The 22,669-nt window shown below is 42.7% G+C and overlaps 1 protein-coding gene across 16 annotated transcripts in view; it reads right to left on the bottom strand.

Moving 5' to 3' along the window:
* RAD51B (RAD51 paralog B) overlaps positions 1-22,669 on the bottom strand; it is a 682,004-nt gene that overhangs the window by 413,549 nt on the left and 245,786 nt on the right. The window lies entirely within an intron of this gene.

The following is a 22,669-nucleotide window of genomic DNA, read 5'->3' as shown; positions in this document are numbered from 1 at the left end:
TTAAGTTTTAATAAATAACAGGTGAAAAGGTTATTAAATGTCTCATCACATCTAGAGGTGACTTTTTTTTTTTTTTTTTTTGGACAGGCAGAGTTAGTGAGAGAGACAGAAAGGTCTTCCTTTTCTGTTGGTTCACCCCACAAGTGGCCACTACAGCCGGTATATTGCAGCCAGCGCACTGCGCCGATCCGAAGCCAGGAGCCAGGTACTTATCCTGGTCTCCCATGCGGGTGCAGGGCCCAAGCACTTGGGCCATCCTCCACTGACTTCCCAGGCCACAGCAGAGAGCTGGACTGGAAGAGGAGCAACTAGGACAGAATCCGGCACCCCAACCAGGACTAGAACCCAGGGTGCTGGCACCGCAGGCGGAGGATTAGCCTAGTGAGCCATGACACAGGCCAACAATATAATTCTTTCTTTTGATGTTCTTTTGGGGTAAGTTATATTAACAGATTTCCTAGTATTGAATTATCATTCCATTCCTACTATGAATCTAATTTGGGTGTGGCAACTATTCTTTCAAGGTGCTATGGAATTCTTTATGCTAATATATTATTTAGAATGTTTACATCCATACTGAGTAAAATTTACCTGTAATATTCAATTTTGAGGCTGGCCCCTCACTCTCTAGTCATTCTTTTAGATATATTAATTTTAATACCACTTTCATGACTACATTTTAGCAATTGTTTGTGCAATTATTTGTTTTGTATCTTTTTTCCTGCTGGAACGTGAATACATGGTGACAAGAACCAAGGCTGTTTGGTTAACCACTTTAACAGTAGCACACAGCACAATTCTGAGAGCACAATTTGTGAAGTGCTACTATGGATTTTAGGTCCTTTTAGTATAATAACCAGATGATATATCAATACTCTACAAATGCTTTAAAGTTAACCAATTCCAAGTAGGAAAATTTAAGCACAGAGTCCCTTTTTTCCCTGTTTCCTCTGGTCTGCCTTTCAAATAGATAAAATAAACCTTCAAAAAAAAGTTATATATGACATTAATATGGCACATAAGAAAACACCCAAAATGATCTGCCATGCTCTCTTCTCAGATCAGCTGGCTGAATGCAGAAGAGCCGGAAGTTGGGCCACAAATAGACGGAAACCAAACCCCTGGTTGTCCCTAGAAGAAGGGCAGCAGTAAAGAACCATCAACCAGAAGAATCCTCATTCGACTTTATGTAAACAAAAAGTTAACTCTGTGTTAAGACACTAAAATAAGAGGTTAGTTTCAACACCCAGGATCGAACTGTTTGATCATGCCACATCATCAAGAAAATCCAGTAAATCTTTGAAATGTTTCTCTTGCCCTTCTTGCTTGCAACTGTTCCACTCCAGCCTCCACATGAGAACTGCTGAGAGGGAAAACAGTATAGACTACAGAATTCCCCAGGTACAAAAAGCAATGCATGGGAAGGCCCTGAAGTGGGAGAGACAGGGTGTGGCGTACATGAGGATTTGAAAGAATCTATTGATGGAAGGACTGAAAAGAGAAAAAGAAGCTGAACTGAAAAGGTAGCTGTCACTTAGCTCTTGCAAGGTCTCACGTAAGGTCTTCCTAAAGGTTTAGGATGGTGACCTAAGGACAATGGAAGCTGCTGAATGGAGAAATACAATGTGACCACATTCACCTTTGGAAAAAATCACTGTGCCTGTAATAACAGGATACAAGAGCATCTACGAGCTCATCTGTTAAGAATATCAGAGTAATTCATGCAATTTTTAACAGAAATATTGAGCTGCCAAGGTAAGAAAATGGGTATTATGAAATTTCACCTGGCAAGAGATACACAGAGTTATCGCATAGAGGGATGATACACAGAAAGAGGTGTTTCAGGTGTCGGAAGAGGGAGGAGAATTATACATACGGAGGCCAGCTCAGAGACTACTGTAATGGATAAGCTAGAGGTGGTGACAGCTTAAATGAAGACGATGGCAGAGCAAACAATGTGAGAGATGGAGCACACTTGCAGCGGGGCTGTGGCCAGGCCCACGGTGCCATGCACTGTGCACTCTGTGGGACCTGGGCACGTGGGACTCCTCTTTGCAGTGACCCACAGAAGTTAGGCTCACCACAAACCAAATAAATGACAGGACTGACGAGAACGTGACTGGATCGGAGACAGGTTTTTATCTGAAGTATATTCAGAATCTCTCTACTCTTGGGGGGCAGGCCAGGCAGTGTTGGAGTGGGGGGTGGGGGTGCTTTGTGTTTAATGTCCTCACTGGGAGCTGTGACAGGCTGTAAGAGACCAATGCTCCATGAACACGAAATGCAACGTGGATCCTGAAGCAAGAAAAAGGATAATGGTGGGGGAACTGGAGAATTCACATAATGTCTGTGGATTACCAAATCCTAGTTTATTGATGTTAATATCCTGATTTTGATAGCTGCATTGTGTTTCTGTTAGATACTGAGGAAAGCCGGGGGAAGGATGCGTGGAAACTCTCAGTACTATCTTTGTAACTTTTGTTTAAGAACAAATTATTCCAAACTAAAAGGTAAAAATAAAATCATTGTTGATGGCAAATTGTTTTTTTTAATTATAAAATCAATTTTGAAAACAAAAAAAGACAAGAAAAATTAATGCAGAACAACGGCTGCAGAAAAGGCCAGTAATCTATCTGGGTTATGAATTTCTTTTCAGGGTTGGAGCTGATTAAAAAAGTATGGTGTGGCTCAAAGCCAATGTGGGACTGTTTTCTTTTACAGTTCATAAATGGTTTCTAAAGGCAATTGAAAAGGACGAGTTCTAAAAATATTTTTTGCAATGACAGCATCATTGGGTTAGTGTAGAGTGGCAGTGTTGAAGAACAGCACTCATTTAAACAGCGTACCTTATGGTGTATTTATTTTTAAAAAAATCACTCTTCATTACCTTACGGTCACACCTCAGGGTGTGAAAGCAGTTTCTGGGCACTCAGTAAGTGAAAAAAGAAGTTAATTGAATGCAATAATTTATCATGTCTCCCTCTGCTCTCCAGTCCAAGAGTCTGGGTTATTTTCAGTCTCTTCTATAATGGAAGATCTTCTCATTCTGCCTTTTTGAGGTTTTGTGCAAATTTACTACTGCTTAGCAGAAATCTGTGATTCGCTGAGTGGAAAAGGAAAATATCAAGAGAAACAGAGCGACAGAGACAGAGCAGCCTACAGACACGCGTGGGCAGGAAGGAGCGCTCCCAGGTCATGATTCTGTCCGTCTCGCGACGCATTCTATCCAGAAGCATCCACCAGACACACGCATCAATTTCTGGGTCATGACATCTGCAACATTTTATGGAGATCTTATCTATCAGTTAATCAGCTCAGATGTTCAGGCCTTGGAATTTGTGTTGGAAGGCCTTTGAACTCATAACCAAAAACTAAAATAAAGTAGTATCTAAAACTACATAAATATATATAAACAATTACCAAGTAGGCACCATGCCTAAGACTACAATGAAACAGAAGCATTTTATTTCTTTACTTCCCTAATGAAGCAGCATGGCCTAGAATATAGGCCTAAACCTTAGAATCAATGTCTTAATTCCCTTCCTTTTTGGTCCTTAATTTGCCTATATTTTGCCTTTCTTGCCTATAAAACAGATGTAATAACACTGCTACCTTCCAGGGGACTTATGTAAATTAATGAATATGGTTGTAAAACATTTTGCAAACATGAAGTGTTACATAAATACTTACTCATTCTTTGAATGTGCTCATTATATTATCCACTTTGAACCTTAATATTTGCTTATAACCCTACACTTGAGATTTCCCCAAGGAAGACATTCCAACTTTTCTTGCTTATAGCTTTACAGACTTTTCTTTATGTCAGCAAAGTCCAATCCAATAGGACACAGAACCAGGAATAAACACGGCTAACCAGAAACCCACTTATGTTCACAGATGCTCTCAGGCTGTGCACATACAAAATGAACCTTGGTAATAGTTAATCCCATTCATTCAGCATTTCCATCTGGGAAACACAAGAGAAATGTAAGACAGTCAGCAAAAATTTAAAGTTCACAAAATAAAGCCATGACTTTCAAATTCTGTGCTTCAAAAGGCCATATTTTCTCTCTGTTCAAAGGGCAGAACTCTGTGAGGGCTAAAAAAAATTTTATATCTTAACAAGATTTAAGTAATTTAGTCTCTGTTGCTGTAGTTTTATACATTTTATCAATAAATCACTTCAAACTGTAGCAACTTATGTTCTACCTAGCCAATCTGAAACTGTTGCCAACTTGAAAACCTGGTTTGACACCGAAAATTACAAAGATGACTACATGAAATAGTACATGACATTTTCTTCATATTCTCTGGTATGTATGAATGCTTGACAAATAGAACTAACAAAAATATGAAATTAGGAATAATAAACTGTGACAAATCATTTGATGACCAATAAACATGAAATTATTTAAGACTTCAAAAATACTAGTATCTCCATTTATACATTAAACCCATGACAAGGAAACACAAGTTGATAAATATTTAGCCAATAGTTTGATAAGAAATTTATCATAATGAGAGAACAAGATTAAGAAAACAAATATTCGGGTAAGCCCTGTGGCACACTAGGTTAAGCCGCCATTTGGGACACCTGCATCCTATATGGGAGTGCCTGGTCGAGTTCTAGCTACTGTGCAGTTCTAATCCAGCTTCCTACGAATGTGTCTGGGACACAGCTCATGAGGGTCCAAGCACATGGGTTCCTGCAACCACCTGGGAGAACTGATGGAGTCTGTGGCTCCTGGTTTGGGCCTGGCCCATCTCCAGCTTTTGTGGGCATTAAGGAGAGTGAACAAACTGATGGTAGATCTCTCTCTCTCTCTCTCTCTCTCTCTGTGTCCCTCTCTCTCTGTCACTCTGCCTTTCAAATAAATAAATCTTGTTGGGGGGCTGGAGGGGGCCAATATGGAAGCTGGCATTGTGGTGCAGCAGGTTAGGCTGCTGCCTGCAACAAGGACATTCCATATGAGCCCTGGTTTAAGTTCTGGCTGCTCTGTTTCCAATCCAGCTCCCTTCTAATGCACCTAGGAAAGCACTGGAAGACTGCTCAAGTAATTAGTTATGCCTTTACCACCCACATAGGAGACCTAGATGGAATTTCAGGCTCCTGGTTGTGGCCTGGTCCAACCATGACTGTTGGGGCCATGTGGGGAGTATAAAAGCAAATGTAAGATCTCTCTCTGTTTCTCACTCTCTGTAACTCTGCCCTTCCAATAAAAATAATCTTTCTAAAAACGGAAAAGAGGGGCCAGTGTTGTGGCTTAGTGGGTAAAGCCACCGCTGCCTGCAACACCACCATCCCATATGGGTGTTGGCTCATGTCCCAGCTGCTCCACTTCTGATCCAGCTTCCTGCTAATGGCCTGGGAAAGCAGTGGAAGGTGGCCCAAGTGTTTGGGCCCCTGCCACCCACATGGGAGACCCGGAAGAAGCTCCTCGCTCCTGGTTTTGGCCTGACCCAGCCCTGGCCATTGCAGCCACCTGGGGAGTAAACCAGCAGATGGAAGATCTCTGTCTCTCTGTATCTCCCTCTCTCTCTATAACTCTGACTTTCAAATAAAGACAAATCCTTTTTTTTTTAAAAAAAAAAAAAAAAAGGAAAAGAAAAAGAAGAAAAGAAGAGATGAGAGAAGAAGGAAGAGAGAAGGGAAGAGAAAAGGAGAAATACCCCTGGGCAGACAGGGGCACAGTGCTTAAGGTGCAGCTTGGGACACCTTCATCCCACACTAGAGTGCTGGGGTTCAAATCCAGCTTCACTCTCAATTCTAGAGCCTTTCTATTGTTTACACTGGGCAGCAGCAAGTGATGGCTCAAGCAGTCGGGCCCACGCCACCCATGTGGGAGATTCAGATGGAGTTTCTGGTTCCTGGCTGTGGCCTGGCCCAGGTCTGGCTGTTGTAGGCATTTGGGGAGTGAACCAGCACATGGAAGATCTCTTTCTGTCTCTGTTTTAAAACTTTAAAAGCAGAAAACAGGTATCACAATTTTAGCACATTGATGCACTATAAAATTTAATACAGAAGCCATAAGATATAACTGGATAAGTTTAGTAACAAAATGCTAAATTTATTTATTAAAAATTTTGATTGAAAGTGACTACTGGAGCTGAAACTGTGGCATAGCAGGTTGAAGCCCAGGTCTACAGTGCCGGCATCCTATATGAGCCCCAGTTGGAGTCCCGGCTGCTCTACTTCCCATCCAGCTCTCTGCTCTGGCCTGGGAAAGCACTAGAAAATGGCCCAAGTCCTTGGGCCTCTGTACCTACATGGGAGACCCAGAAGAAGTTCCTGGCTCCTAGCCTTGGATCGGCTTAGCTTCTACCACTGCAGCCATCTGGGGAGTGAATTAGCAGATGGAAGACCTCTCTCTCTCTCTCTCTCTGCCTCTCTATAACTCTTTCAAATAAACAAATAAAAATAAAAGAGTTTAAATAATATATATTTTTTTAAAAAGTGACTATCACATAATGATATTAGCTAAGAAAATAACTATCACTCAGTTGTATTACATCAGATTGCATAATGGAAAGTAAGTTTTATTATATAGCAAATCAGTATGTAATCAGTATAAAACAAATGGTTTTATAATAATATAATTTGGAATAATTCCAATTATATAATAAAAATAGTCCTGTTACCACTTAATGGATTCTGATAAAAAATGAAAAAAAAAATAACTGAGTACAAAGCATGTAACTGAGTCAGGATCGGGTCATTGTCACTAATAATAAACACAAGTATTCAGAGTGGATTAATAAAACAAGTAGGGTCCACAACTTCTAGGGCAATAGTGAGTTGCCACAGGAGAAAAATCATACACATGTATTCAGTATGCAAAAATTCTCACCAAAATAGTAAGTCTTCTCTTACTCTGTACTGCTTGTTGGTGGCCTTCTGACAAGACTCACGCTGTAGAGAAATCCCATGAACGTAGTAACTGCAGAGCTCTTTAGCTAGGAATTGGTATCATCTGCATCATATAATTCATAGAGGACAGAACTCTATATACAAACTATGGGGAGACTAGCATTAGCAAGTCAACGCGCAAAAGCCCCAGCATGTGCGTAATTAAGACAAGGCCCATCAATGCAGTGACTGTGCAAGCGGCTCCATCCAGCTGCTGCGGTACCCAGATGTTCAACTGGCAGCATGCAACAGAGCAGGCACATGGAGAAAAGAGCTTACTTGTTTTTTGGAAGTCACAAAGCCTCGTCACAGGCGTCAGATCTGATTACAAAGCAGAGACTCGTTCTGTAGAGATTGTATGACTGTTTTCCGTGGGGAAGCCTTGAACGAGAAGTTACTTAATGCTGTGAAAACTTACTCCCAAGAGAATCTCTCAGACTGCCCTCCATCAAGGAACTTTTCCTTATGGTACCATTGTCATCGAATTCACACCTTTATGCTGACAGCTTAATGCATGAAGAAGAGCCTCTCTGGAAAATATACTTAAATTTGCATTTCTTTATCAGCGAGTTTATTATTGGCAAAACCAAGTTTTTCATCTATTGACTACTTGTCCAAGACTCCTGATTTTTCTTATTAGTTGTTTTCTCTCATTGATTTGTAGAATTCTTAATAGAGTATGGAGATTAGCCACTGTTTGCTATGGATGGCAAACATTTTCTTGTGCTTTTCATTAGGGTATCTTTTATAGTAGAAATACTATTAAGTTATAAATAATATATTTCTTCTGAGAGTTAAAAGCAACTGATGCAAATTCAAATAAGAATTAATAAATTCAGTAGGACAATTAAATATATTTTATTTTTATTTTTATTATTTATTTATTTGAGAAGCAGAGAGAGCGAGCTCCCATCTACTGGTTCACTCCCCAAATACCAGTAATGGCCAGGGCTAGGCTGGGTCAAGGCCAGGAGCCAGGAACTCAATCTGGCTCTCGCATACAGGTGGTAAAGACCAAACTACTTGAGCCGCCCCTGCTGTCTCCCAGAGCCTGCAATTACAGGAAGCTGGAGTCCGGTAACAAACCCAGATACTCTGATGTGAGACACAGGTGTCCTAACAGTGGCACCATCACCAGGCCAAATAACCACTCCTGACTGAATATACTTTGCACATGAATATGTCATTCTACTCAATGGAATCTTTAAAATATTTTCAGAAAAAAATTAGGTATCACAGGTCAAAATTCAATGAGAGTTCAGAGAACTTTAAGACAGCCAACCTAAAGAGCATGCCTCTATAACTGAAGAAAAATATTACCCAATGATAGAAGGTAAATGTTCTTCCTATGCGGTGAGTTTATTTAATTGGTAAAGAGACGAGCGTGATGACATGACTGCTAAATGTGCACTATGTTCTTAATACCGCTACACTGTAGTCTCACTTCCAGAGTGTTAATGACACTGGCTTCTAATGCATGTGGCAGGTATCGCCTCGCGTGACCACAGAAGACTGTGTCCTGAGTGAGGGAGCCTGGGCAGCCTGCAGCCGAGTCTGAATTCAGCTCACACCAGCTGGGACACAGCTGCAGCCCGGCTGCCGGCTTTGATTTCCTACGCTGTACTAAAAACAAGCACTCTGGCTTGATCACATGATAATTAAATCCGAATCACTACAGCAAAGGCCCACAGCATTAAGAATTAAAACTTGGCAAGCATTTGGAAAAACTATCTGCATAAAGAATTGGAGCTGTGTCTTCCTATATCTCCACATACTTTGCCATCTTAGATCAGACAAAAAGGAGTGATCACAGTGTGTAGCAGATAAAGGTTATAATGGTTAAATCAGGAGAGAAGCAAATTGTAGTGGCCTATTAGAAAGTGCCATCAACAGCAAGGAACTATACTCAGAAAAAGGCTCTCCTTACAGCTCACCAGACCCTCAGTCCTGTGACTTGCCAATTTTTCTGATGTCTGTTCTAGCATGGTGCCCAACACATAACAGTTGCTCCATAAATGTTTTTGGAGTGAATGAAATAAGGTACACAAACAGTTGAGACAATGGGCAATGCTGGTGATTTCATTCTTTGCGTGATTCAGGGAAAATTAGAGACAGGAGACTCCTCATTTCCACGGACTCTGCCCCTTCAGCCACACGGCTTGTGGAATGAGCACTCCCGAGCTAACAGAAGACTATCTGCAGTGTCTATCTCAAGCGTAACCGGAGGAAAGCGTTCAGAGCAGTTAGCAGCGGCTGTGCCCGAGTTAAGAAGCAAGTATTCTCACTGACAAAAAGCACTGGTGATTCTGCAGCTTATTTTCAGCACTGACATCATTACTGATGTCGTATCAACAGTGGGACCTTGCTGGTGCTTCTGACCTGGCCCCTGCCCGCCTGCCCCACGGAAGTGCTACAGACTGCGGAGCACGCTGTCACCCCTGGGAGAGCACATGTGAATTCCATCAGAGGCGGGGAGAGAACCATCAGGACGAACCTTTTTGCTGGCACTGTTCTGGGTACAGCAAAGGCCAGGTCTACACTAGGGACTCATGACATTTCAATCTTTTGTTCTTATTTCCGAAGGGGCATTATAAGTGGAAGACTATAGAATCCCTGAGGATGTTCTTATGACTCAGCCTGAAAATGTACCCATGTGTTTGGCTGGTGAGAATGGACATGGTGCCATCTGCCCCACAGCCTGGAGACTTGGGCTCAGACTTCGGGAGTACTGATAGGATCTACACTGTGGTTAGGAGGGTAGAGGGGGAGTGTGGGAGCTACAGGGAGCACCCAGTGAAACACGTGACTCCTAACCTTGGCCAAAGGAGAGATGATGGGTCTGTATTCTGAATCATAAAAACTAAAAGATGTGCAGAGGGAAGAGCAAGCCAGATCTCAAAGGAAGGCATCTGAGACTGGGCCTCGATGAATTATAGAAGACCATTGTTAAATAGAATCAAAACCATCAAAATTGAGAGGAATGAAAGGCTCCGGGGCTAAAGTTAAATGAATGCAACAGTGCAGCAGGATTCCTAACCTTAATACTAACTGACCTCCCCATACGATGCTGTGGTTAGCTTTGCTTCAACAGTAAAATCCTAAAGCAACTTTTTAAAAAAGTTCCTTTGAAGGCAGTTCCAGGCATCACAGCATCCCTGCTGCTGGAGGGCCTGGCAGCGATCTTACCAACAGCTACCCTCACAAGGGCGGGCAACCTTTCTTCTGCCAACAGCCTTTTGAGTACTTATCACATCATTTGAGGGCCATACAAAATTATCAACTTGAAAATTAGTCTGCTATAGATTACTGAGTTTCGCATCCTGCCTGCAGTTGCCTTGACAGGGCCAGACCAAATGATGTCACAGGCCTTCAACGACCACGGGCTGGACAGTCCCCACCTCTGCAGGAGGACTAGACAAGCAAGTGAAGCCGCACAGCAGCAGAAGGGCCAGGGCCAAACCACAGTGACACACGTGGCGGCAGAAGGGGGCACCTCAGGTGCCACAGCTTGGTGCCTGAAAGCAGGAAGCACAATCACAAGCCAAAGGCTTACGGAGGTGTGGTTAATTATAGCACTGACATTCTATACGAGTCCCGGCTGCTCCACTTCGGATCCAGCTCCCTGCTAATGCATCTGGGAAAGCCACGAAGGGTAGCCCAAGTGCTTGAGTTCCTGCACTCATGCAGGGGACCCAGATGAAGCTCCTGGCTTTGTCCTGGCCCAACCCAGACCATTGAGGCCATTTAGGGAGTACACCAGCAGAGAGAAGACCTGTCTGTCCCTCCGACTGTAATTCTGCCTTTCAAATAAATGAAATAAATCTTAGGGGGAAAAGAAAGGCTTCTGAATGTGGTGTCATCAGCAAAGTGTCTGTCTGCTTTGGGTCTGTTACAGGACGTGCATACCCCTTCCCGCAGGCACCACGTCAGGAGACACGGGGGCACAGCTGGCAACCTGCCCATGGCGGTCCTTTGCTCTTTGTACTGCAGCAGGAGCAGAAGAGGTACTGGGTCACAGAAGTGATTTGGTGAACATCCCCAAAAACAGAGAACTTAGGACGGCACTGTAGTGAGGTTGTGCTGTATTTCCTTCTCAGGAAAAAAAGAGCTGCACCCATCTGACATGTGAAAAGAAGCCTCAGAAGCAGGCACCTACTCACCGAGAGCAAATAATCATTTAGGCTGGATGAACGAAAAGACATACAACAGCACAACCACGTGGGAGCCCTTGTGTATGTAAATGTGCTTGCTCTTGAAAACACTGATATCCTGTTTCTGAAAACTCAGCCCTAGCCTCTATTCTGTTCTAATAGAACCCAATCGCTTTCTGACAGCTCTTTCCCAAACAGCTGTCTTTCATTTAATTTCATTTAGTGTGCAAACCGTTTCAAGTTGCGTGCACAAACATACTGTGAAGAATTCATTTTCTCTAGTTTCCTGGCGACGATAAAAGAATTTAATAATAAAAAAAAGTTGAACTTTGGCCTGACATGTTGCTGTCCTGCCGAAATGGTGAATTACACAAGTGGAAGTGATCCAAAGGTTATTTTGTCCACCCCTACCAGGCAAAAAGAGCCTAAGCAGATCCTTTCATGTAATTATCTTACTTGTCTTTTTTAAATCTTCTAAGAAAAATTCCACATTCTCACTAAATAAATTTGGTGCAGATCCTGATAATCTGAAGAATGTACTTTCCCTAGGGATAAGTACTGGGGGGAGGGTAAGGAGGCAAGAGGAGGTGACTACTTAGGACTCACAAACTGGAACTTGTCAGAATATAGAAGTAAAAAGTTAGCTTGATTCCAGAATGCATATATGGGAGAATGTCAGGGAAGACTTTTTCACTTAATTCTTTTTTTTTTTTTTTAAGATTTATTAGGAAGGCAAGAGTTAACAGAGAGAGAGAGGGATATATATATATATATAGAGAGAGAGAGAGAGAGAGAGGGAGAGAGAGATTCCATCAGCTGATCTACTCCCCAAACGGTTTCGAAAGTTAGGGCTGGGCCAGACCAAAGCCAAGAGCCAGGAGCTTCATCTGGGTCTCCCACATGGGTGCAGGGGCCCAAGGATTTGGGCCATCCTCTGCTGCTTTCCCAGGCACATTAGCAGAGAGCTGGACCAGAAGTGGAGCAGCCAGGACTTGGACAGGCGCCCATAAGGAATGCTGGCATTGCAGAAGGTGGCTTAACCCATAATGCCACAAGGCCAGGCCCTCATTGAATTATTGAAGAGACACATACTGCATGACGGTTTAACTCATGGGCTTTAGCGTTTAATAACCAGGAATTCAAATTCTACCAATGGCCACTCGAAGTATAGTCCTATTGTCTCCAAAATGAATATTAACAACAAAGTTTATTTGGCTCTTACTATATTTCAGACACTCATCTAGATGCTTTTCATACATTAATTTATTGAAATTGCTTATATAACTTATTTGTATAGATGAAACGACATTCCCAAGGTGCTTAGCACAGTTTGTGTGTTCAATAAATACTAATAATTATTATTCCCACTTTTGTTCATGAAAAACCAAAGTTTCCGGCAATAAGACTTGACCTGAAACAGGAAACTAGAATAAGAAAAGCCACTCTGTTCCCTCCTTACTTCCTTTCCATCCAAGACAGGAAACAGCTTGAGACACACCTGAGAAACGGAAGATTCTGTTCTGTCCCTTTACCTACATAGTAATGGTAAGAAGAGGGGATTATGGGACACTGTGAACAGCTTTCAATTTCTTTTGACACAGTTTATGACCTCATCCTGCACTTCACCCTTCTTACGCTCACTGCATCATTTTCTGAGCTTCAAAACCAACACGATCTTGAATGCCACAGGGTGCCACAAAGAATTGGCTTGTGATCCCTTACAGACAGTGTTGTCCTTAACTTAAATGCCCACCTTTCACATTAGACATGCTAAACGCACCGTTCCAATTTCTCATGAACTCCTGCATGTGAAGGTCTTTGGAAATGGTAGGTGTCCGATATGAAATTCAGGGGAATCCGGGCCCAGCGTCTTCCATCTACCGATAGGACTTGACATGTCGGCACCTTCCAGGTAACGAAGTGGAAGATCTCTTTGTGAGCTTCCTATGTTCAGTTCAGCCACAACTTTAACTCAAGAAGGATATAACTCAATGGTGACCATAAATTCACACGTCCAAGAGGTTTATGGCTTATTTAGGAGGAGCAATACATATGATAAAATAGAGGAAAATGACTTGTTTCATATTGAGAGTGACTACAGTCAGCACCTACCTAATATAATAGGGAAGAAATTAATGAAAAACTAACCCTGTCAAAAAAAATCAACAAGGAAATTTTAAAGCACAATTGCCTAGACAGTGAAAATGGGTGAACTTGGGTATAAGAAGTCATTCGTTTGACAGGTTTTTAAAATTACTTAAGATTGTTAATTGCTTAGGATGTTTTTAGCTAAGGCTTTCTGCTAGGAAGAAGTGGATGATGGTTTCTCAATATACCATTCAACTCCAAGATGGGGTGATAATTGAAATTGTTTTCTGGGTCTCAAGCTGCGGTATAGCATGTAAAGCCACCATCCTCAGTGCTGGCATCCCATATGGGCACTAGTTCGAGTTCCGGCTGCTCTACTTCTGATCCAGCTCCCTGCTAATGCACTTGGGAAAGCAGCGGAGGCTAGCCCAAGTGCTTGGGCTCCTGCCACATACTTGGGAGATCCAGATGAAGCTCCTGGCTCCAGACTTCAGACTGGTCCAGCCCCAGTCATTGCAGCCATTTGGGGAGTGAACCAGCAGATGGAAGACCTCTCTCTCTCTCTAAGTCTGCCTTTCAAATAAATAAATAGATTTTTTTTTTTTGACAGGCAGAGTGGACAGTGAGAGAGAGAGACAGAGAGAAAGGTCTTCCTTTGCCGTTGGTTCACCCTCCAATGGCCGCCGCGGCCGGCACACTGTGGCCGGCACACCGCGCTGATCTGGAGGCAGGAGCCAGGTGCTTCTCCTGGTCTCCCATGGGGTGCAGGGCCCAAGCACTTGGGCCATCCTCCACTGCACTCCCTAGCCACAGCAGAGAGCTGGCCTGGAAGAGGGGCAACCGGGACAGAATCCGGCGCCCCAACTGAGACTAGAACCCGGTGTGCCGGCGCCGCAAGGTGGAGGATTAGCCTATTGAGCCGCGGCGCTGGCCGCAGATAAATAGATCTTAAAAAAATTGTTTTCTAACATGAAACCATATTGTTCTTAGGACCTCAGGTGAACAGAGGGCCATTATTTAAGATACCCACTCCCGCTGCCTTTAGCAGTTGAACAATCTCTTCCAGTGCAAGCGAGATGGATCACACTGTTCATCTAAGTTTAAAACTGCTTTGAAGGGTAGAAAAAAATTGCTTTTAAAAATATGCCATCTCCCCATGGGGCCATCAAAATCAACAACTAGGTTAGTCCAGGATTAAGGAAGCCAAATTTGGAGGTTGCTATCCCTGGAACTGGACAGAAATGACTAAGGGACAGAGAGTTTGGAAAGCTGCTGGTGAGTAGGGCCAAAGTATAAAATAGTTAATTAAAATTAATAGTCAAAAGTGGCTGGAAAATGAGGGTCTATTATGGAATTCTCTCCAGGAATGCCAGCGACTTGGCAGGCATCGGCTGCAGCAACCTACACTCTTCACTTTGACGAGAGGCTAAAACATGATCTATTTTAAAAGGGAAGATGAGACCTGATGCTGATGACGCCGATACCTTCTGTTATCAAGCACTGCCCCTTCGTTCCCCTTTCACCCCGTGTTCCCATCACCCGCCGGAGTGCCAGGGCCAAACACCACATTCAGAACCATGGCTCCTTGCAGTCTACACCCCAGGCCCCAAATAACGGGTTTCTTTATCCAACCACCCAGCGAAGAGGGAAATGTTGTGTAGCAACTGCAGCAGAGAATCCCTAGGCACACCCTGGGGAAAATGCACGGGAATGCCAATGGAAAAGAACTGTCCCCAGCAAAGATTTTATCTTCTGTTTCTCCCAAGCCCCTTTTTTCCCTCAGAAAATTTTGCTTCCTGTTATATAAGGCTTTGAGTAAGACACTCATACTTCTCACTAGCACCATGCCACAGCATTCCAGAAATAAAACCTACTTCAGTCCGTGTTTACAAAAGAAAGAGACATGTACCAATTCATACCATAAGCTGGGCTCCCAGCCACATTATAAAAGTCATATTTAACTTGCCTGCATTCTATCAAGCCATGAATCATTTCTACACTGACCCCCCAAGACTCTTGTGCTCTGGCCAGAGAGCATTTCGAGTGTGTGGTCATCAAGTGCCATGAATAACAGAGAATTCAGGAAAAGCAGTTTCTAAATCAAATCCGTACTCTTGAAAATAAACACATTTCCAAATGATGTAATTACAACAATATGCCACTCTTGGTTTGAAACTGAATATAATGCTAAGGTTTTCTTTTCTTTTTTTTTTTTTTTTTTAAAGAAGGATCCAAAAGGAAATATGACATCATATATTTCTGTAAAGTTTTTGCCTTCATGTAACAGGGCTACCTAATGTAAAGGAAAGGAATAGGAAAGCAGATGAAAATAAAGTTAGTTAGCATAGGCTGTCCTAGACAAGAGTCTAGAGTATACTGTATTTGGATTGAAATAACCCAGACACAAACAGATAATAGAAGTGGTAGACTGAATCCAAATGCCCAAAGCAAAAGTAATAGGTGTTTTTAAACACATGTAACAGTTTTATTGAGATACAACTCACATATCATAAAATTTACCTGTTTGAAATATACAACTTAGTGGGTTTTTTTTTTTTTTTTGTATACCCAGAGTTTTGCAACCATCACCAATATCTAATTCCAGAATATTTTCATCACCCTGAAAAGCAACCTCGTTCCCGTTAGTGTCACTGCTCATTCCTCCTCCTCTCCAGATGCTGGCACCCATCAGTCTGTTGTGTGTCTGTGGCTTTGCCTACTCTGGACATTTCATACAAAATGTCTGTCTGCGACTAGCCTCTCTCACTTAACATCATGTTCATTCATGCTAAACAGCTTATCAATACTTTATTCCATTCCTTACTAAATAACATTCCATGGAGGCCAGTGCTGTGGCTCAGCAGGTTAATCCTTCACCTGCAGCGCCGGCTGGTTCAAGTCCCCGCTGTTCCTCTTCCCATCCAGCTCTCTGCTACAGCCCGGGAAAGCAGTAGAAGGTGGCCCAAGTGCTAGTGCAGGAGCTCAATTCAGAATAACATTCCATGGTAAGGCTATATCACACTTTGTTTATCCATTCATCAGTTGGCGCCCTTGTCAAAAACCAACTGACCATATAGGAAAGTTTACTTCTCAACTCCTAATTCTAATCCATTTATCTATATTTTTGTTCTGTGACAGTATCACACAGTTCAAATTATTGTAGCTTTATAGTGGGTTTTGAAATTTAAAAGTCTGAGTCCTCCAACTTTATTCTGTATTTTTAAGATTGCTTTGCCTAAGCTGGGTCCCAGTGAATTTTAGCTTCAGTTGGGGTTTTGTTAGGGCTTGTGTGGACTCTGTAGATCAGTCTAATTGAGTATTTCCCTCACAACAATGTTGTCTTCTGGTTTATGAACAAGGACAACTTTCCATTTATTTAGGCTTCTTTAGTGTCTCTGAGTAATATTTTTTAGTTATCAGTGTTCAAATCTTGTGAAATTTTGGTTAAATTTATTTCTTTAAATGTTGCATTTTTTTTTAAGTTCAAAGCACTAGCTATATTTTAGTGTCTCTTTTAACTCTCTTGAAGCATCAAGTTTAAAAAGGAATAAATACTTATGGACTTCATTTCTTGGGCCATATCCCTGTCAGCTTAATTATATACATAGTCAAGCATGTTTAGACCAATCCTGGATTTTATAAACATCTTAATAAAGACAAAAACACTATGATCTATCATGAAGTGGTAGAACAGAGCAGAGTAGACTGGAATCAAATAGGTTCAAACTAAAACAAGGTCACTCACAGGCAGCACAACACCAGAAAATCTCTCCTTCATCAGCCTCAGCTCTTTCATCTGTAAAACTGAAATCTCTACCTTGAATGATTTTATGCTGATTGGAAACAACACACAGGAGCTCCTAAAGGCCTAGGCCTTGGTCTTGTTCACTATTACATCCCTATCCCCAGATCAATGACTGGGCACAGCAGGCACTTCATATTCATCCAATGAATTAACAGAATGTCCAGAGGCCGGCACTGCAGTACAGCAGGTAAAGCTGCCACCTGCAGCGCCGGCATCCCATATGGGTGCTGATTCGAGTCCCAGCTGCTCTACTTCTGGTCCAGCTCTCTGCTATGGCCTGGGGAAGCAGTAGAAGTGACCCAAGTCCTTGGGCCCCTGCACCCCCTTGGGAGACTGGAAGAAGCTCCTGGCTCCTGGTTTTGGATCAGCGCAGCTCCAGCCATTGTGGCCATCTGGGGAATGAACCAGCGGATGGAAGACCTTTCTCTCTCTCTCTCTCTCTCTCTCTCTCTCTCTCTCTGACTCTCTGCCTCTGCCTATCTGTAATTCTGCCTTTCAAATAAATAAATAAATCTTTAAAAAAAAAAAATAGAATGTCAGGGCCAGTGCCATGGCTCATTTGGTTAATCCTCTGCTTGCGGCACCGGCATCCCATATGGGTACGAGGTTCTAGTCCCGGCTGCTCCTCTTCCAGTCCAGCTCTCTGCTGTGGCCCGGGAAAGCAGTGGAGGATGGCCCAGGTGCTTGGGCCCCTGCACCTGCATGGGAGACCAGGAGGAAGCACCTGGCTCCTGGCTTCGGATTGGTGCAGCGCACTGGCTGCAGCAGCCATTTGTGGGGTGAACCAATAGAAGGAAGACCTTTCTCTGTGTCTCTCTCTCTCACTGTCTAACTCTGCCTGTCAAAAAAAAAAATGCTCAATGTGGTATTTAGCAAAAGTAAGGTTTCAATAAATGGTAGCAATCATCACCATATTACTAGCTTTAGCATAAATAATCTAATGTTCCAATTCATAAGCTGAATTACTGTAGTACTATACCCTGAGTGGGATGGAAGCACAAATAAATTTAGCCTGAGGTAATGCGATTCTAACAGGAACAAAGGAGAACTTTAACAATGTGGCACAGATATTTAAGTTCATCAGTAAATTAACTTCTGCTTACTTTATATTGCTGAATATGAGGAAGGCTAGAAAACATGGTCCCAGACAGAAGAATTGTTCAAGCCCTGAGAAAACAGGAAATAAAAACTCCACCATGTCAAGTTAATACTGATTATGATATACATGTTAGGAGGATACTCTAATTTCTCAAAAACAAAAAGTTTTCCTTAGGTTATTTTTCTCTAAATTTCCTTAAGAAGGGAGGGTGGGGGAGGGGGAGGGGGAGGGGGAGGGGGAGGGGGAAGGGAAAGGAAGGGAAGGGAAGGGAAGGGAAAAGAAAATAGAAAAGAAAAGTAGGGGCAGTGTTGTCGTGAAGCACGGTCAGCCATCACTTGTGATAACGGCATCCCATATCAGAGTGCCGGTTTGTGCTGGTTTGAGTCTGCGCTGCTCTGCTTCCAATTCAGTTCCCTGGGAAAGCAGCAAGGATGGCCCAAGTATCTGGGCCCCTGCCACTGATGTGGGCTATCAGGGTGGAGTTCCCAGCTCCTGGATCGGGCCTGGACCAGACCTGGCTGTTGTGGCCACGTGAGGAGTGAACCAGCACATGGAAGATCTCTCCCTGAGTTTCTCTCCCTCTGTTGCTGTTTCTCAAATAAATCATAAAAAAAAATTAAAGCAAAGTAGAAAAGACAAAAAGAAAAGGAACACCACAATTACACCAGGCTAGGACATCTAGTTTCTGGGTAGTTATATTTTTGAAAATTTCATATTAATTGTATTTTTTTACCCTTAAAGCACCTTTCTTTGGGGAAGTTATTTGATCCCAATGACTCTTTTGTAATTAATGTTTTAAATGTTTACTTATCTTTCATTAACTCGAAAGGCAGAGCAACAGAGAGCAAAAGCGAGAATAACAGCAAGGAGAGAGAGGGAGAGGAAGAGAGGAAGAGAGGGAGAGAGGAAGAGAGGAAGAGAGGGAGAGAAGAAGAGAGGGAGAGGGAGAGAGAGACAGAGAAAAACTTTCCTATATATATATATATATATATATATATATATATATTTCATCTATAATAATAGGAAAATAGAACAAAAACTAAATTCAAAAAAAAGAAACAAAATTCAAGTCCAGTTACCACATGCAGCCCCTAGAAATGTCTTTTGGTGTTTCAGCTGACTGCTTTTTAATTTTTTTTTTAATTTTTTTTTTGACAGGCAGAGTGGACAGTGAGAGAGAGAAACAGAGAAAGGTCTTCCTTTTGCCTTTGGTTCACCCTCCAATGGCCGCAGCCAGTGCACCGCGCTGATCCGATGGCAGGAGCCAGGTACTTCTCCTGGTCTCCCATGGGGTGCAGGGCCCAAGCACTTGGGCCATCCTCCACCGCACTCCCGGGCCACAGCAGAGTGCTGGCCTGGAAGAGGGGCAACCGGGACAGAATCCAGCACCCCGACCGGGACTAGAACCCGGTGTGCTGGCGCCGCAAGGCGGAGGATTAGCCTAGTGAGCCGTGGTGCCGGCTAGCTGACTGCTTTTTCATTTCCTGTAGTTTTATCTTCTAAAAAGATTAAGAGGGAGCTACTGTTTTGCATTTAAGACACGGCAATAAGACTCTGAAACACTCCAAACTTGGCACTGGTCATTACTAATTGGTTTGAAAACCAATTTTTTTCACTTCTATTTCATTCCCATAGTTACAAACCAAAGAAAGATGATTCTAAAAAACTCTCACATATAGGATAAAGAAATGGTCAGATCTTTTGGAGGATCCAATAAATAGAAACTACTTCATCCTACCACTAACATTGCTAAACCTGGCTTCCACACTTTAAAGGCTGCTTGTTTCATCAAACAAAAGTGGTTGTTCCCATCAACTGACAGGGTTTAAAAAACCTTTCTTACTAGAATAAAAGCAAAAGTCTATTTATGATTGCAAACAATTCTTTAGGGTTAAATGTAATATGTGGAGTCTGAAATAAAACTCCAAATACTGTTAGCCTGGTATGCATTCTGTAATGATTTGAAAGTCTTCTTTTTATCTTTAAAAACAATAAAATCAGCCCATTTTTAAAAAATTTAAACAATGCATGGACTTAATAATCAAGCAAAAGTATAAAATGAATATAAAATTCTCCCTTCCTGACCAAAAGATCTACAATTCTCTTCTCCAAAAGAAACCACTGTTTCTTATTAACAACCTGAAATTTTCCATGCATAAGCAAGGAGCACCAATCAATCATACATACACGAAAGAAACTCAGATTCTACTGTTGACAAATGAAAACAATCTCTTTAATATAAAATAAAATTATGCACATATCTAAAGTTGTTGCTGTCAGCATAGGATTATAGCGGAGTAGTAAGTTGGAGAGTATTTACTGATCCCCTTCTTGTATATTTCAGGAATATGATGCTAAGTTAATCAGGCAAATTGTCCAAAGTTAGTTACCACCACAGCCATTCCTAACTCTTAGCGCTTGGAAGTTCTGGTATTTTGTTCTTTGCATGATTTTAAAGATATCACTGTCTTCTCATAGGCCTCAGAACACTTTTCTCGAAAAAAAAAAAAAAAAAAGAATCCTGAAGTTTAAATAAGTTACAAACTATTAAAAGTTTCTGTCCCTCTATGAGGTCAGTGGGGTTTGCCTACAACAATAGGGCCTTCTGGGCAGACTATTCCGGTCTGGACAGTCCTATCCACATCTGTATTCTTAAAACACAAGGACACATAAAGTGTGACCCTTATGAATTTAGCTAATTCCTGTGCAAGCACGGTAAACTCATGGCTTTGATTTTCTTGGCTGAATGTGTAGGAATTCAGAGTGCTAACAAGCCCCAACCTGTACCCTGCATAATAAACAGAAAACAATATCTCATTAAGAAGCTCAAGAGGGAAAGTCCCTGTTCATCGGAAGTGAATGAAATCTATCGTGGATTTCTTGCAAGGCACTTAGAAGAATCGTGTGGGCCAGCATTCGCCCAGCTGGTATGTGAGCAGAGACATGACGTCAGCAGGTCTAGAGACAGCCCCGTTCCAGGGCCACTGTGCTTGCTGGGACTCGCAGCGCTGGAAAGTGCTCTCCTGGCTGACTGAGTCACGCAGTGGGCAGATGAGACACAGACTTCTGATTCGGTCACACCACGACACCGTGGGCCTCCCTTCTCAGCGCTCTTCTCCCGCTGTATTAAAGGGTCTGGGGAGTTCAGAAGCTTTTGACAATGAAAGGGACTGCGCAAAGAATCCTCTAGGTTTTTCTTTTTCTTGAGTTCTTTAAAAACAAAACATCAATGCACTCAGAAGCAGTTGTCTGCCTTCCCGCACACGCTGGCGAGGTCCTACAGAAGCCAGAATCTTCATCCGTATTCTCTACTACAGAATTCATTTGCTGATTCTTTAAAGCTTTTGAAATCATCCAAAAATAGAAGCTGCCCCTTATGCTTGACCCGGCACTAAATACTAAAACTTCTGTAGATTGTTAGCAGTAAAAATGCCAAATAAAAACTGCCCGGATATACTCTTCCACTCTGTGTATGCGGTTACCTTGAGTTTCTGGGATTCGTCTCCAACATAAACAGTGCCAGTGTCACATTGATGGAGGTTACCTCAGCCTTTCTGAAATGGGGACTGGGTGAGTTCTAGTCCGGAAAACAAACACAGCAGGAAGGTAGGCCCAGCAACCCAAAGACTGACAAATGCTCTCCCAACAGGAATCAAAGCAGATCAAACCTGCAAAATTCCTTACATTTTTATAAAAGCCATTAATTGTTTTTTTTTTTTTTACCCTTAAAGCACCTTTCTTTGGGGAAGTTATTTGATCCCAATGACTCTTTTGTAATTAATGTTTTAAATGTTTACTTATCTTTCATTAACTTGAAAGGCAGAGCAACAGAGAGCAAAAGTGAGAATGACAGCAAGGAGAGAGAGAGAGGGAGAGAGGGAGAGAGGGAGAGAGGGAGAGAGGGAGAGAGAGAGAGGGAGAGAGGGAGAGAGGGAGAGGGAGAGAGAGAGAGACAGAGAAAATATCTTCCTTCTACCGATTCATTCCCCAAATACCCACAATAGCTAGGGCTGAGCCAGGCTGAAACCAGGATCCAGGAACTGCAACCTGGAGTCCCACGTGCTGTCAGGCCCAGCTACTTAAGGCATCATCTGCTCTTGGTAGGCACATTAGCAGGAAGCTGGAGAGGAAACAGAGGTGCTGGAACTTGAACTAGGCATTCCAACACTGGATGAAGACATCCCAAGTGGCAGCCCACCCCTCTGTGCCACTATGCCTGATCCTAATTACCTTTTTCAAAAGTGTTTGCTCCTTGTCAGAGGCAGTCAGTAAAATATTTGCAGGGCCAGCACTGTGGGGTAGTGGATGAAGCTGCTGCCTGCAGTGCCGGCATTTCACATGGGCACCGGTTCAAGTCCTGGCTCCTGCACTTCTGATCCAGCTCTCTGCTGTGTCCTGGGAAAGCAGTAGAAGATGGCCCAAGTCCTTGGGCCCCTGCACCCACATGAGAGACCTGGAAGAAGCTCCAGGCTCCTGGCTTCAGATCAGCACAGCTCTAGTCATTGTGGCCATCTGAGGAGTGAACCAGCAGATGGAAGATCTCTCTCTCTCTCTCTCTCTCTCTCTCTCTCTCTCTCTCTCTCTGTCACTGCCTCTCTGTAACTCTGCCTTTCAAATAA

This window comes from Oryctolagus cuniculus, chromosome 20 (assembly GCF_964237555.1).
Source record: "Oryctolagus cuniculus chromosome 20, mOryCun1.1, whole genome shotgun sequence".
NCBI lineage: Eukaryota > Metazoa > Chordata > Mammalia > Lagomorpha > Leporidae > Oryctolagus > Oryctolagus cuniculus.
The sequence above is the reverse complement of the archived record's forward strand: the minus strand, read 5'-3'. Positions and strand labels throughout refer to the sequence as shown.